Source organism: Scardinius erythrophthalmus, assembly GCF_964197995.2.
Source record: "Scardinius erythrophthalmus genome assembly, chromosome: 3".
NCBI classification, from domain to species: Eukaryota; Metazoa; Chordata; class Actinopteri; order Cypriniformes; family Leuciscidae; genus Scardinius; species Scardinius erythrophthalmus.
Genome location: NC_138223.1, coordinates 29,777,800 through 29,794,045, shown reverse-complemented (window position 1 = coordinate 29,794,045; position 16,246 = coordinate 29,777,800). Strand labels below are relative to the sequence as shown.

The 16,246-nt window shown below is 37.4% G+C and overlaps 1 protein-coding gene across 2 annotated transcripts in view; it reads left to right on the top strand.

Annotated features, from left to right (window-relative positions):
• The first annotated feature begins 14,802 nt into the window (after positions 1-14,802).
• The window catches only part of smad1 (SMAD family member 1), a 34,555-nt gene continuing 33,111 nt past the window's right edge, over positions 14,803-16,246 (top strand). For both annotated transcript variants that reach the window (XM_081360558.1, XM_081360557.1), the window contains exon 1: positions 14,803-14,903. The gene's annotated coding sequence lies outside the window, so the exon portion shown is untranslated. The remainder of the gene's footprint in view (positions 14,904-16,246) is intronic.

Here is a 16,246-nt window from a genome sequence, read left to right as displayed (position 1 = left end):
TCAGTGCCTTACCTAACAAATGCTCTACTGGATGAATGGGCAAAAATTCCTGTTTTACCTGCAAAGGGGGGACCAACTACATAAATTCACAAAAATGTACTTGTCTGTTGAGAATTAATAACTTGAATGATATGACATTAATTCAAATGTTTTATTTTGTTGATTAGGTGGCACTGAAATTTGCCAAGGAAACACAGACAACATAGACTGCTTTCTACAGTATGTCTCCTCTCAGTCTCTGTTTTCAATTTTATATTAATGTTAATCATAGACATTCTTTTTCAATAGACAAGCTGCCTGACAACAGTCTGAGGAAGAGTCTGCAAGAATCTCTTGATCTTTTCAGCGAGCTGTGGGAGCATCTCTTGATAAAGAGTTTGCACGGCATGTGATACTGCAGACCATTGAGGCTGCTGACAAGTGCTGTAGCCGCAGAGTTCTCCATAGAGACATCAAACTGGAGAATATTATGGATGCCCTGGATGTGACACAAATTGATTTAGGCTGTGGGGACCAGCTGTATGAAACACCGTGCAACATCTTTAGTGGTATGCATTTTAAAGCTGTAGTTTGGGACTCTAAGACTAGAGTCGTGTTGCACATGCTAATGGATACAGAGAAAACACGCTCTAGCAATTCAAACTTACAAATCTTTTTCCACCAGGCACAAGGGAGTACTGCTGCACAGGTGTTACCGGTTCTCCCTGACCCGCTCTGGATTTCGAACTGTGGTCTCCGGTGTGGGAGGCGGGTGCTAACAAGGAGGCTAAAAAACCGCAGCCTCTAGAGCGCCTCTTGAGATCAGGGGAGTGAGGTTTACACGCACAGTTCTTACTGGCCTACGACAGTTTCTGTCCAGTGGTTCCTGTCTTTTTCAAGGCTATACCCTGATTCCAGAGCTCCCTCGGCCATTCCAGAAATTTCTGTCATCTACTACTTATATTCCTGTTGTGGTCGCAGAGCTTGTTGCCCTAGATGTTCCTTCTACAAAAGTTCCTGTCTTGGACAACCTGGATCCCAAGCTACCCATCAAGGCTGATTAGTTCCTAGCGCTCCGTGTCTTGGTCGCCCCAGAAGTGCCTGTTATGGTATCAGTCAGAGCCGGTACTCTATGCAGCCTCAGTCGTGGGGGTCCCTGTCCATTCAGTGGATGCTGTCTCAGCAGACTGAGTCACAGAGCTGCTTGTCATGGAGGCCTCAGAGATTACTGTTATGGCCCAGAATAACTGGAAAAACTCCAGAAGGAAGGAATTTTACTGAAAAGAAAAGATTTGTACCTTTGACAGATCTCCAATAATGAAGACTTTGGGTAAAAATTACATTTTTGAAAGTATTTAACTGTTAATATAAAGCATAATGAAACGATAAATGTTTTATGACATAATAACATAATTGACATGCCATCAGGGTGTTTCCCCCACCTTTGGTCCGAAACGCTGATATAAGCTCCAACATCCCAACGACAAACACGTTTTTTCAAGGGGCATCCCCAGCACTGCACATTTTGAATGTCTCCCTCATCTAACACACCTGAAGAAAAAGTATATACTTTTGAGTGTGTAGCAGAAGAGTTAGGCAAGTTCGACTTTGTCATAACTGTGTCGCTTAGTTACGTGCATCCTGTCACCGTTTAAACTGCCCTGTCAATCATCTTGTCACAGTTAAATTCCTCCACATTTCAATTTAATTTCATGCTGTATCGGAGAGAAATGTAGTAGCACGTTGATCTGCCAGTCGTGGGTCTTTCATGGGAATCAGAACCAATGTCTTTCACCAGAACCCTCGCGTATTTGTAATTTGCATAAAAGTTAATGACCAAACGTATCTTTACAAAAGTTCACAATGCTGTTGCAGATGAAATATTTTGTGGATAACACTGAATAAATATCTTCTCGTCAGGTTATATACTGATTATTAATCACTCAAAACCCTTTATCTAAACCTCTCTACTTAACCGTTGGACTCACACATCCGTCATGTTTGCAGTTTTTAACACATTTTATTTGTGTTTGTAGTTCTAACTTAATCCTCGTCCAACGCGCAATGGGTTGTGGGTGATATTAGCAGTTAAGGCCCGTACACACCGGGACGAATATCGGCGCGTGTTATTCGCCAGCGTTTTTCAACGTGTTTTTTGTGTTCACACCCAAGCGATTTTCGCTGACGATGAGCCGAGTGAACATGCAAATTCATTCCCTGACATTAGATGGCGCTTAATACCACTCCATAACAGTTCTCTTTTATCAAGATTTTTGTAGTCGCTGTCGCGTTTGTCATATAGTTATTTATGTTCCGACACCAACGAGACCAGCAGCTCTACATTCATCTTGCCTTGCATCTTCCTCGTCTTATTTCTTTCCGGCAGTGTTTAGACGCTACTCTGCATATATCTTCTTCGCCGTTACGTATGTGTGCTCGGCAAGACCGTTTTGTGTTTGAACGCCCCCAAGTTGTGTTTTACTGTAACTTCAGAAGCTCCAGACACGTGAGCAAAAGCGCCAATCTCATTGGTCGGATAGTTTTTGACGCGGCGCGTCAAACCAAAAAAACGAACCCGAGGCGTTTTTTAAAAAAATTACGCTTTTAAGCGTGGCGTTTTTCGCGTCGGTGTGCGCACTCACATTGGCGCCCTTTGTTTAGTCACGAGGCGTTAAACGTCAGCGAATATCGCGCACGAAATTCGTCCCGGTGTGAACAGGCCTTTAGAGTGTATCTTTGGAATACTCATTTCAACATTCAATTTGGGACACATTAAAGGGTTAGTTCACCCAAAGACGAAAACTCTGTCATTAATTACTCACCCCCATGTCGTTCCAAACCCGTAAGACCTTCATTCATCTTCGAAATATAAACTGAGATATTTTTGATGAAATCCAAGAGCTTTCTGACCCCCCATAGACTGCAATGTAATCACCACTTTCAAGGCCAAGAAAGGTAGTAATAAAATCATCGTTAAAATAGCTCATGTGACTACAGTGGTTCAACCTTAGTGACAAGAATACTTTTTGTGCGCAAAAATCAAAACAAAATAACGACTTTATTCAACAATTTTTTCTCTTCTCTGTCAGTCTCCATGAGCTGTGGGACATTAGGGCAGGCAGGAGCTAAATTAACCCGGGTCATCAATGCGAACTCCAGCGTCAGCAGACCCTGGCCTTCCTGCAATGACAAATGCTGCAATACAGGGCTGAGTGTCGATGTGTGCATGTGTGCAAACCAATAAGATGTGAAACAGAACTGATTCACGCTGCTACTTACAACTTTCAGCCTCTTGTGTGTCCTGCCTTTAGATACATACTTGATGGCAACCTAGAAACCACAGTAAATCACACCTGACTAATTGTGACATATGCCATTTACTAATATCAATTCTGAGAACATTTCTAAAGGCTGTTTGAATGAAGGAGGGAAGAACATTGGTCTTACTGGGAATCCATCAGACCTGCGGGTCCCTCGCCTGTTGAGTTTCATGGACTTCCATGGAGGAACCCTCGACGAGAAGACTGGGCGACATGATATGCGGCAGGACCTTCATGCTGCTAACATTTGCTGTGAGTGAGCGCGGTGTCTTCCACCGGGACATCAAAACCAGAAAACCTGCTGGTGAACCAGGGCACCATGTAGGTCAAATTGATTGACTTCAGTTGCAGAGTGCTCATGAAGAAATCTGCCTTCAAAGTCTTCAGTGGTTTGTGTTATGAACAGCTTTAATTAGATCACAGAAACGCATCCTATATATAGTCAACATGCTGTGGAAATATATTAATCATCAGACAACTCTTTTCTCAAGGCACAAAAGCGTACAGTCCTCCAGAGATCAAATTTGACGGCAAGTACCACACAAAGCTGACCTACCTACCAAAGCCTACCTAGTGTGGTCACTAGGGATCCTCCTGCTTGAGATGGCGTACGGGGATTATCCCACAGCCCACGACCTGTTCACCATCTGTGCGAACATCTGGACCAGTCCTGGCCTGTCACAAGAGGTGAGATCTTCATCAAACAACAAAAAAGGACAATTTGAATTCTAAATCATATGAAAAAGACCAATCGCTTCAAAGAGAGCAGGTGTGAAGTACAAGTTAATAATCAGACGTCTGTCTCGTCTTTTTGCACAGAATGTTGCGACATTGCGCTTGTAAATGTAATGCATTTAGACAAATAACACTGATTTATGTTTTTGTTTCAGGTCATGGAGTAAGACTTAGAACATCAGCAAACAACTCCTGTCATGGCCACCCTGTTGTTCTTAGTCAGCTTTGTCTCTGACTACTGACATGAGTGAGCTTTCCATCCCTCCACTTAGGCCTCAGTCTTGTCCTGGTATAGCGTCTGGCGCCTTGACTTGAGGCAGCAGTGTTTGCGTCTGGTGGTATTGCAAGTCAAATTTGCAATACCACCAGATGCAACTATTTTAAATTATCTTATACATTTTCACACAAAATGTCAAATAAATTAAGACATTTTGTAAGAAAATGTATAAAAAAAATTTTTTAAAGAAAATTCATAAGAATATTTGTACAATAAATGTTCTTTTACAAGACAATTTATGAGAACATTTGAAGGAAAATGTACAAGACATATTGTAAGAAAATATGTAAGAGATTTTGTAAGAAAATTTGTAAGAAAATGTATAATAAATGCATATTTATATTACACTGTTCCCTTGTAGAGTTTCATAGTAGCCTACATTTCTCTGACATCGCCGCCCTTTGACCTTCTCTGACAGGCTCCTGTCGTGACCCCAGAGCTCCCTGTCATGGACTCTGACCAAACATCTACTGTCTTCTGCCACATCTCATAAAAAAAAACATAAAAAAAAAAAAAAAAAAAAAATATATATATATATATATATATATATATATATATATATATATATATATATATATATATATATATATATATAACCATTCAAAATATAGATTAATAATAATAAACATTATAAATATGAGCAAAAACACTAAATTAAAAAAGGATCCCAAGATGTATTTATTTATTTACTACAATTAGAGCAAAACTGGTTACAGAAATCTGTATTTGTATAACTAGATCAGTAACCAGTATGTCAAGTTAATGAAACTTCCACACTTACAAGAACTGTGCTGTCTTAACTATACTATCTCATCTTATCTGTGCTATCAAAGGCAGTGAATTTAGACCAGTTTAGGGGTTTGAATGGATCTTCTTACTGCAGGTGCAAAGACAAAGAAACAAACATCCAAACAAAAATAAAAATGTAGGTATTAAATGTGACACAATTAATACATTAAACAAAGTTATACTGAAACATATTTCTATTGTAATACGATTTGTTATTCCTGCTCATAAATTGTAGATAAATAACATAATGCTTCAGTTTTCCTACAGACCATCTGGAATAATTTTTTGACACTCCCACAATTCCAACATGTAGAGAACCTGGTTGCATCCAACAGGAGGTTGTTTATACTCCCTATTAAATTACACTGTAATACAGTATTACACACATGGTGCATCAATGTGTAAAGCATTCAGTTATTGCTGCAAGAAATGAGTGAATTACAAACTTTTCAATACTAATTGTAGATTTGACTTGTTTATAATTTTAAAAAATATATTTAAAATGTATGAACTGATAATCCCTTGACACTAGAGGGAGCTGTTCACACAGTCTAGTAGGCTTTAGAACTTCTTAAGTGATGTTGTAAATGTGTAAACGATACATATGGTTTACAGTTAATAAATATACAGTAGGTTCTTTTTGAATTATCGACAAGACAATAGTTTTAAAAGACATTTTATGATAAAACCAGGTTGAGAGTTGTAAAAGGCAAGAAGGTAAGGTAAGGAAAGGTAAGAATGTATATATATATTTATTTATTTTACTAAAAACTGAATTTTATTTAGTACTTCAATTTTTGCAGATAAAATCATATAACTTACAGTATATTACATTAAATTGCATTTTCTCAGGCAAAATATGATGCATTTTTAATCTGCTAATTTCAAACCATTATGATAATATTGCTAGATACACTTGGATTGTGGCACATGCTGGAACACAAGTTTTAAAACCATCCACAACTAAGAATAGTTTTTTTTTTTTACAGAACCAGTGAGGTTTAAAAGAAGGGCAAATGAGTCAGATCAGTTGCGAAGACAATGTTGAAAGCCAGTGGTGAGGTTTCTGAGAAGTCAGACTGAAAAATGTTATGTTGTCTGTATGGAACTATTTGGCAACTCAAAGCCAAAGAAAATGTGGGTAAAATGTGTTAACAACATTCATTTGTCATCACCATTGCTTCTCTGATTGAAAATATTCACACAGATCTGTAGATCTAACTTATTTTTTAAGTTAGATCTACAGGTCCACTGCAGTTGTGTTCATTAAGCATAAATATACTAGACTAATTTACAGACAAATCAGTGGAGTAAAGTAATTGAGTAAATGTAATTAGTTACTGTAATGGAATTGGTGACTTGTAACTTGTGAGTCGTTTTTGCTGTAAGGTACAGTATCTGTACTTTTACTTATGGTCAAACAGTAAGTGGATTTGTAACAAAGGCACACCATGTATTTGACATCAACTCATAAGGGCTGTGCTATTATTGCAGAGGTTTGAATTGGTGCCTTGAACAATTCATACAATCCTTGTATAAAAGTTTGAGCACTGTAGCTCAAAAGTTCTGTGAGTTCCTGATGCTAAAGCAAAAAGTGTTACAACTACCGGTCTCCCCCTACATTGGTTCACATAAATAACAATACTCCACTGATCTTACTAAAGAATCAAAGTTGCACAGTACATTCAGAATAAATGCAAGGGCATATTTAATCAGTATTGCACATTTTTATTCACATGTCCCTTCACAAACAGTATGTGGTTTAACTGATAAAAGCATCCTTCTATTCTGGGGAAATCTAGCTTGGTTAAAACCAGAGCATTCTCAGTAGTAACTGAGTTATGGTCTGGCAAAGCTCCTTTAATAACTCATTTCCAAAGGGGCGTCACCAACGGACGTCGCTCAAATGCCTCTGGGCGCAATTGGATAGACCTAAAACTCCTAAAACCAATCAGAGATCGTCATGTGTAAAGCAATATACTGTGTCCCAATTCGCCTATGTTATACACTACGCCATATGTACTCTTTTTGTGAAGAAAATGTATTTACTACTTTTGAATGTGTAGCAAAAAAGTAGGCAACTTTGGGACATACTACTTCGTCATCTTTATCGGACGGATCTGTCGCGTGCATCCCGTCATGTAAACTGTCCTGTCAATCATCTTGTCACAGTTAAAATCCTCTATTAAATCTAATTTAATTTCCTACCGTTTCGGAGAGAAATGTAGTAGCACGTTCATCTGCCAGTGGGTCTTTCATGGAGACTGTCCTCATGTGTTTGCAATTTGAATATAATAATGCATTTAAAAGTTGCTGCGCTTCACCAACGGACGTCGGAGTGGACGTCGCTCAAATGCCTCTGGATAGGCTAGACCTAAAACCAATCAGAGCGATCGTCATGTGTAAAGCCCGCCTCAACGTTTCTGATTGGTGCCTTGATTTCTCGGCATGGGGAAATGGACTTGAATGAGCTCTTTGCCAGACTTACTTGCAGAGCAAATCTAAATTTGCCGGAAGTTGTCTGGGTTTTCCCAGGCTAGGGGAAATCATTTTTTGTACAAACAACTTATAAAATGTAATCATATAGGCCTACAATACTTACATGACAGAGGGAGATGGCATATCCCTTGGCATACGAGGGAGTGTTTTAGCACTGTACAGGACATGTTTACACAATAAAATGACCCTGTATGAGTTATGAATTCCTTTTTCATTGTTCTCTCAGCATTGATGTAAAGTCGTTGCTTAAATGTGGAATCTTTCTATTGTTGCAATTAAGATATATCAGAATGTTTATCATCAGTATTGTGTGGTCAAAAACATTCCGATTTCCTGCAGAGATGTTTGCAAACAGGGATCTGCATTGGGCAGATGTTATCACTGGAAAGGTAGCGGGTCGGGGCTTTTGCTTGTGTGCTTTGTTTCAGTGTACTCGGGGTCCTGCGGTTAATTGCCACTGATTGGATAAGGAGGGAGAGAGCGAGAAGGATCGCAAGGGAAAGGCAGCTTCAGCATCAACAAAGTGGTGTGGGGGTGAATGGGAAAACCAGATACCTACAAGCCCTCCCATAAATTCAATTGCTGGGCTATCTCCGTGACCTTTGACCTACCACTGCTACAGTTACAGCAGTGTGGTAGCCATGGCAGCTATGATCAATGAAGACATGAGGATGACATCATTGCAATGTCTTACGTGCTCTCAATTGATGATTCAAAGGAAAACCCTGTCACTAAGATTGTAACAGCCTTAAACGTACCTTTAAGTTGTGGTTTCTGCTTTGATTTTTTTGGTTACACTCTTTGATAACATTTTATTTCACGGTGTCATTGTTACACGTTATACTAACGTGTTGTAATAACTATAAATGATGCATAATTACATGCAACTATCCCTAAACCAAACCCCAATCTGAACTCTAACCCTATAGTAAGTACATGTATTTAATCATTATTACACAGTACTGACTTGACTTGACTTGACTTGACTTGACTTACTCAAATGCATAATTATGCCACTATTTTATTGTGTCCTTATTACAGTGTAACTATACAGTTAAGTACTTACAATTAAGGTTAGGATTAGGGTTTAGTTGCATAATGTTATTATGCACAATGTACTGTTACTCCAGTTGTAATGTGTAACAAAGACACAATCAAATAAAGTGTAATAGATTTTTTGCTATGTTTAGTATCTTTATGTTTTTAATGGGCTGGTGGGATTCACTGTCTCTTCATGTTATTAGCGCATATTATAAGTTTATAGCGCACATATTTGCATTGTAGAAGTCCTGGTTTGCAGATGGAAATGAGTTTAGGGTGGATCTGGTTTTTGTTGTAATATAAGCTTCATGGTGTGAATGCTGAGTTATTCTCTTGCTAACTGTTCTAGTCTTTCTCTTCTGTTTTATTTTGGCATTAAAGTGCATTTACTATTATTCTGTTCTAAGAAAAGCAAATCAGACATGGAAGCTTTGTTTACAGCCGGAGCTATTTTCACCACACTGATCTCTGTTTAGAATACGCCACAGGAAAGGATGATGTCAGAGGACTATCGCTTACAATATCTCCAGATGGACGCAGCACCGCGGCTTTTGTCTCTTGAGAAATTACCTTACAATGTTGAATTGAACGAACATCTGTGAGATGGGAATAAAAATATCTTCATCTTCAAAGTCGCATGATGTAATGCAGGAATTATATTTGCTGATCATGCAAACAATAGCACCACTATGACAAATGAACAGAGAGTGTAATTTTTGTAGCCTTGGTGATGAGTTTAGACTGTAGACTGTCTATTCAAGTCTATAGCATTTTAAAGTATAAATTATGTGAGTTCATGTTTTGCCTTTGTATTAGTCTACAATATTACGACATTGCTCATATGAGTTGATTTGTCCTGTCTGGGGTCTTGTGGTTCCAGATGAGTCAATTAACTGGTTGAGAAACTGACCCAGTGATCTGCTCTACTATCTGACGTAATGTCTTTATTTCTTCAAAAAGACCATCATTAAAGCTCAGAATAAGGGGAAATGTCAACTGCTCAGTTGAGTGTGTGCGTGTGTGCATGCATGTGCGTCTGTCTGTAACCATAGAGAACAGTATGCATGTACAAATAGTCAGTCAACAAACAAGGACTAATTAACAGATCTTCTTGAACTACATACAGTAAACACCATGAGCCATCATATCAGAGTATACAGATGCCTTTATGTAAACTTTATGTAAAAAAAAAAAAAAAACGGTTCCATTTACAGTAATAAACCAGCAGCTGTGGTTGCCAGAAATAATGTTACGGTAATATCAATCTACTTTATAATATCAATCTTCATTAAATGTGATAACTATACCTACCATTATAATAAAGGTACTAGAGAAAGCTAAATGATGAATCACAGCTCATTATAAGTGAGCTGTCCATAAAGCCTGGCCAATATTCGTATAGAGACAGGATTACACACAAAGACAAAACACCATCAGGGTAACACATGACACACTGTAAAAAGTGATCAGTTAACTTAACTTTAAAAAAAGTGGGGAAACTCGTTGCCTTAAAATCATTAAGGCAACAGGTTTCCTCACTTTTTTTTTAGTCAAGTCAATAAACTAAATTACATAACATTTTATCAGGTACTTCTGACAATGAGCTTTTATTGTTTTTTACTGTTCACTATTAATAATATAATTTTCTAAAAAACCCTAAATTTAATGGTATTTTACTGTAAAATTAAAGTTCAAACATTTAAAATGTATTTCACATTTTTTTAATAAAAAATAAAAACTTTTTTACAGTGTAAAGCTAAAGTTTATTTGTAATATAATGTATTGTTAAATAATCAAATATGTGATAACTTATTACTTTGTATAACAAATCAGAATATTGCAACAATATATCAATGATGTGTTTGCAAAACCGTGCTCAATGGGCTTTTTATCACTGAAATGACAAGGACGACCTTGGTAAATGCTGTTACGCTAGCGTGGTCTTCAGTATGCAAGCCCTCCACCAAGTGACCATGGCAGCTGTTCCAGCCTCTTGAGCCTTGTGCAAAGCCCCACAATTGTCCTCTTATTCCTCTCTCCACCCTGGGGTAAGGCAGACCACCCTCCTAGCAGCCATGGGGATTGCTGATGGTGGAGAAAGGGGTTAATTCTAGCCAGGCCAGGGTGAGGGGCTTCATCTTACACACCGCCCATTTACAAATAACATAATGTCCATTTGAACAAATGCCGGTCAACAAAGTTGTTATCCTATCAGGGAGGAAAATAGGAGGCATGGTCAGCTGTCAAGGCCGCTGTGCTCTCTCATCTCTTTACCCACATACCTTCAGAACTATTGGTGTTCTTTAGGACCTCAAAATCTGCAGAGAGAGCTGGAAAATGTATATTTTATAGTATAGTAAGGCATTCAAGGAATAACAACTTAAAGGAATATTCCAGATTGAAAAGTAGCTAAGCGCAATGACCACAAAAAATAAATGTAGACTTGGCTATATACTTCTGCTTTAAAAAAAATAAAGAAGCTAAATCTGAGTTACGGTGAGGCACTTACAGTACAGTAGAAGTGAATGGGGCCAGTTTGTAAATAGTAGAATACTCTCTGTTTCAATTGTAGTCACAAGACTTAAACAATTTGCAATTTATCATGACTTGGGAATGTGAACAGAATCACTACAACTTTTATGGATAGTCATACAGCTTTGTTGCCATGATAATGCCCAAAACAAACTAACAAGAACAACTTTACAGCTCAAATAACACACAAGTTTTAACAGAAGAATGAATGTAAGTGCATTTTTAAATCATAAGCTTCATATTTCTGCTTTTAAATCCTCCAAGAAATGTCCTCATTCAATTCTATAAGTGTTTATTACAATTCATTCACTTGTAGTGCCTCATCATTGATTTTTTTTTGTCCTTTTTTGTGGTAATTAACATATGCTGTTGATTGAGTTTAACATGCATTGGATATTACTTTAATGCTGTTCCAGAATTTTAAAGACATATATTGAACTGAATCAAAGTTTAACTGACTTGAGCTGAATAACAACACTCTTGTCTTCAGTAGAGCTACGTAGCTGAATTGAATTTGCTTCATAACTAATAAACTTGGCAACATTCACACTGTTATTGAACTAAAGTGAATCAACATTAAACTAAATTGAGCAGAATAATGACACTATTGTCTTTTTAGAGCTGCTTTACAGCTGAAATTGGATTTGTTTCATAACTTTGCAACATTAATACCATTGTTTTCTTATTACTGCACTCTTAAAAGTATTGGTATGGCATTAATGGTTCCCCGAAGAACCTTCAACATCCATGAAACCTTTCCGCTGCACAAAATAGATGGAAAAAGGGTTTTCAGATTATTAAAATGTTCTTCACTCTAAGAAAAAATGTATTGCAGTGTAAAATGAATGAACCATGTTGCTGTTTTAATTAATTTGTTGATTTATGATTAAAGTTTTTTTTTGCTTTGACTGTTTAGAATTTGTTTTGTGTGTTATATGTTTATGTGAAATTTTAGTGCGGCCATCTTGGCCATGACTCCCTGGAAGAAGAGATTTCTTTTAATCTCAATGGGACCTTCTTGGAAAAATAAAGGATAAATAAAAAATAAAAGAACTGGCCACTGAAAGATTCTTTGGGGAACCAAACATGGTTCTTCTTAGTGTGTGTGGCTGCTTTGAAACAATCTGTATTGCATAAAGAACTAATTCAACTCGTGACTTGACTAACACAAGCAACAAATGAACATGTACTCATGCAGGTGGCTTTATGGTCCGTGGCGTATAAGGTTCGCAGGATAAATAAAATAAAAGCCCTTGGAGACAGTATTTAAATATTACCACTCCAGACATTATTTCTAGAAGAGCAGGAGCACGGTGTCAATGGAGGCGCCTGTTTGAAATGCGAGCTGCCTGATTCTCTGCCATCATGCTTAGCATTACTGAAAACACCAGTGCTGTGCCAAAGACCGCTGATGGCACCAAAGCACAAATGAGTTGCATACAAGCAAGCACACAGCTTGGCTCCCCAAAAAGAAATGAAAATACTACTGATTTAGACCGTTTCTTTAGGTCGGGCCTCAGGTTTTGAATACTGTTCCTCGATAAGCAGAATGCGGGCATGGTTTTTCAGCACTACCTCACATTCCTATGGCACAAGCGTCCGGCTCCATTGTGATGAGGGTGAATGGAGACTCAGTGGCAGAGGTGAGAGGCCCTCCTACGACCTCTCCTCCCTCCTCAGCAGTGGGTGATACTATAAGACAAAAGGACTCAAATTGAAAGTGCACCTGACAGCAGCCCAGTGGGAGACAAGATGAGCATTGTAGTTTTCTCGCTCATTAAGGAGGCGAGTTTATCCTTCAAGTTAGGTGTATGCCATTAAGAAAAACAAATTTCATAAGACATCCATAGTGTTTGAAAATACATTAGTGTCTGTCTAGTCCTTTTCGTGATTTAAATACAATATGCTCAGATGCTAGATATGCTTTGATATGATTAGGATGCTGCGATTGGAAAACTTAAAATGTGTTATTTTGAGTTAGTCTCGTTGAATTTTACATCCCCATCGCTACTTATTTATAGCCTGAAGAAAACTGAAAATAAAATCTGCTATAAGAAACTATGCAAATATAGTGAGAACAAGTAATGTCTAAGCTGCAGCTTCTTTAATATGACCCTTGCAATTTACAAAAAAAAAAAATTAAGTGAACCAAAAGAAAAAATAAACATAGCCTAATAATGATGATCATTAACCAACAGAAATGCATAAATTAAAGCAATTATACGACCAATTTTGGACATATAAGAACTATTTTAGAATTCTGCACACTTTTTGAAACACACTCTCGGCTAGCAGTGTTTTCCCAGATTTCACATTCACGTGCAGCTTACTCGCGCCTCACTCAGACATTCTGTCGCCAACCGCGTGACGTAATCTGCGCTAGCAGCACTCCTACTCTCGATAGTCTCCTTCCGCCGCCGCCGACACAGATATTATAGTTCCACTCAGAAACGTAATAAACCTGTATTGTTAATGAGGAATAAATTGTTTTACATTAATATATGACTGCTTAGATTGATTCTTGACATTAACTGCCAAACTTACCTTGAGGAGTTTCATGAAGACTGTCTTGAATGACATTCATTGATTTAGTTTTGCATTTCGTTTGTAGAAAATAAAGGCTAATTGACTTTCTACAGGGATGATGGATTGTCATTTTCTCGTTTTGTTTTTCATCTTGTAATTCAGAGTTTGTGATAGATTGGCTCTACAATGTAAAAATCCTTTTTGTTTTTTTAGTAAACGAAACTTAATTTAGGCTAGGCTACTGTTTTTCCAGTTGATTTGACCAATGCATTTTAATTGACAAAATTAAAAAGATGTTTGACCTATCTGTGAAAAAAGTTGTTTTGGAGTAAGTAAAACTCAAAGAATATAATGTAAAAAAAATAGAATGAGTTGAGACTCTTACAGTGTCGCCTATGCAAGAAGTTCTTACAGTTTATGTGCATTTTTTTGAGAGATTAAAAGACATTTTTTTAACCAGTAGCCTATTTAAATGAATAAAAGTAAAAAATAAAACTAAACTTAATAATTGTGTTATCAATAAAACATATAGGCTAAATACAACACATAAACAGATTTTTAAGGCACTTATAAAGACTCCATGTAAATCAGTCAACACAATATCTAAACATAAAGCATAAAGGGTAAATAGCCTACAGATGGGATAGGCTACTTTCTGATTATTAGTCGTAGGCCTAAATGTTGCCTTCAAAATATGCACATTTAAATGGCATCTGTCTGTGTCATAATGGGACTAACTTAGTGCTGATTTTTAGTAATGGAGGAATTTTTACAAGCTGTCACACTATCTGTATTCCCCCTACTGCAGACTACTACTGCACAGTGATCATTTCCATCAGGTCATGTAGAAGTATGCAGTGCTTGAATTAACAGCATCACATTGAAACGCTCATTGCATGGTTTTCCCATGGTCCTATCCAGGACAGTGCCATGATGGACCGCAGACTAGCCTCTTCGGGCCATAGAAAGAGTAGGCTACATTGTTACAATGTTACATAATTCATTCCACAGTACTTTGAAAACGTTGAATGTGTAAAAAAGTAGGACTTGTTAGGACTTGCGCACCGCCCCTCACTACATCCCGCGGCGTGATACGAGTTCAGCGCGGAGGGTGCGGCGGTCCGCGACACACTGACGCCAGGCGAGAGCACAGCGAGTCTTGTTGTATGAATGCTGTGAAGGATCGCGTCGAGGTGGCGCACAAGGTACAGTAAACTTTACTTTTATATTTAAACGCGTCAACAAACTGTGAAAATACGAACGGCACGTTTGTGAATGCCGCTTAGAGGAACGCGCAATTTATAACTTCTTACCTAGTGTTTCTCGCGCATTGAGATCAGTATGAAGCATACAACTTGGTTGTTCTTCATAACAACTCAAGAGAGTAAATCACTCAGTGTTTGCTATGGTTCATGTGCTGTGTCTGCACATCAGCCTGTTGTTCTCACAGTTATGCTGTTTGTAATGCATAAAGTACAATTTTGTTTGACTGTCACATGATGTTTGTGCTGTTGTTGATGTTTTGTTTTCCAATCAGGATGATAATTCAGGCATTGATCTTGATTATTAAATCCACACAAATGTGTCAAATTTGCTTAGTATATTCTTTATACATTATTTATTCATTATACTCAATTTCGTGCTTTACCACCCACTTCTGTTTATTGTGCAGTTGGAGGGGATATTTTTTGAGTGCTCAAAATGGCAAATCATACACATCACTTACAGTGAATATTTGCCCCCGTACATGATGCATGCAGAGACTGTGAGACCTGAGCCAGATTTCCTGACATCATTGAAGATGACATATCAGATTACTCAAAGGACAAGAATTTGTCCTTGTCCATGATTTGCTTGGATTGTTTTATTCTGACACATTGTGTGTGTGACAGACATAGAAAATGAGTGTGTGTGATTGTCTAATATCATCTTAACTTACTGTAATGTTTGGGGGAGTTGTCTTTAGACATAGACCACTTGGTGGACAGAGATGAGCAATGAACCTCTGTTACATTGTATAAAATTGAGTGTTGCTGGCTGGCCGAATATGTATACAGATACAGTAGGCTACATTGCAAAATCCATTAAAATAATTAAATGTACAGATACATTGTACTTGTACATTACATTTGTATACATTACAACAACAACAACAACAACAACAACAACAACAATAATAATAATAATAATAATAATAATGAAAACAGCTTAAAATTGGGTTGAGCAGGGGGTCTGCTAATTACTTAGTACATTATACTGTACATTACTTTAAAACAGGTGAGACAATGAAACATTAAGCTGAACTTTAGTATCTTAATGTTAGCTTTTATTAAAAAAGAAATTCCAATTTTTTTTTTTTTTTTTTTGAGATCAAACAGTAAATACAGAGACCCCTGATCTACCCAATTTTGAAAACCAAATCTTAAATGACAGGTTTGGACAGTGACCTACAAATTGTATGTATTTACTTTACATTTTTACATAAACTAATGAATCTTTTGTTTAAAAAGTTGTTTTCATTATTATTATTATTATTATTATTATTATT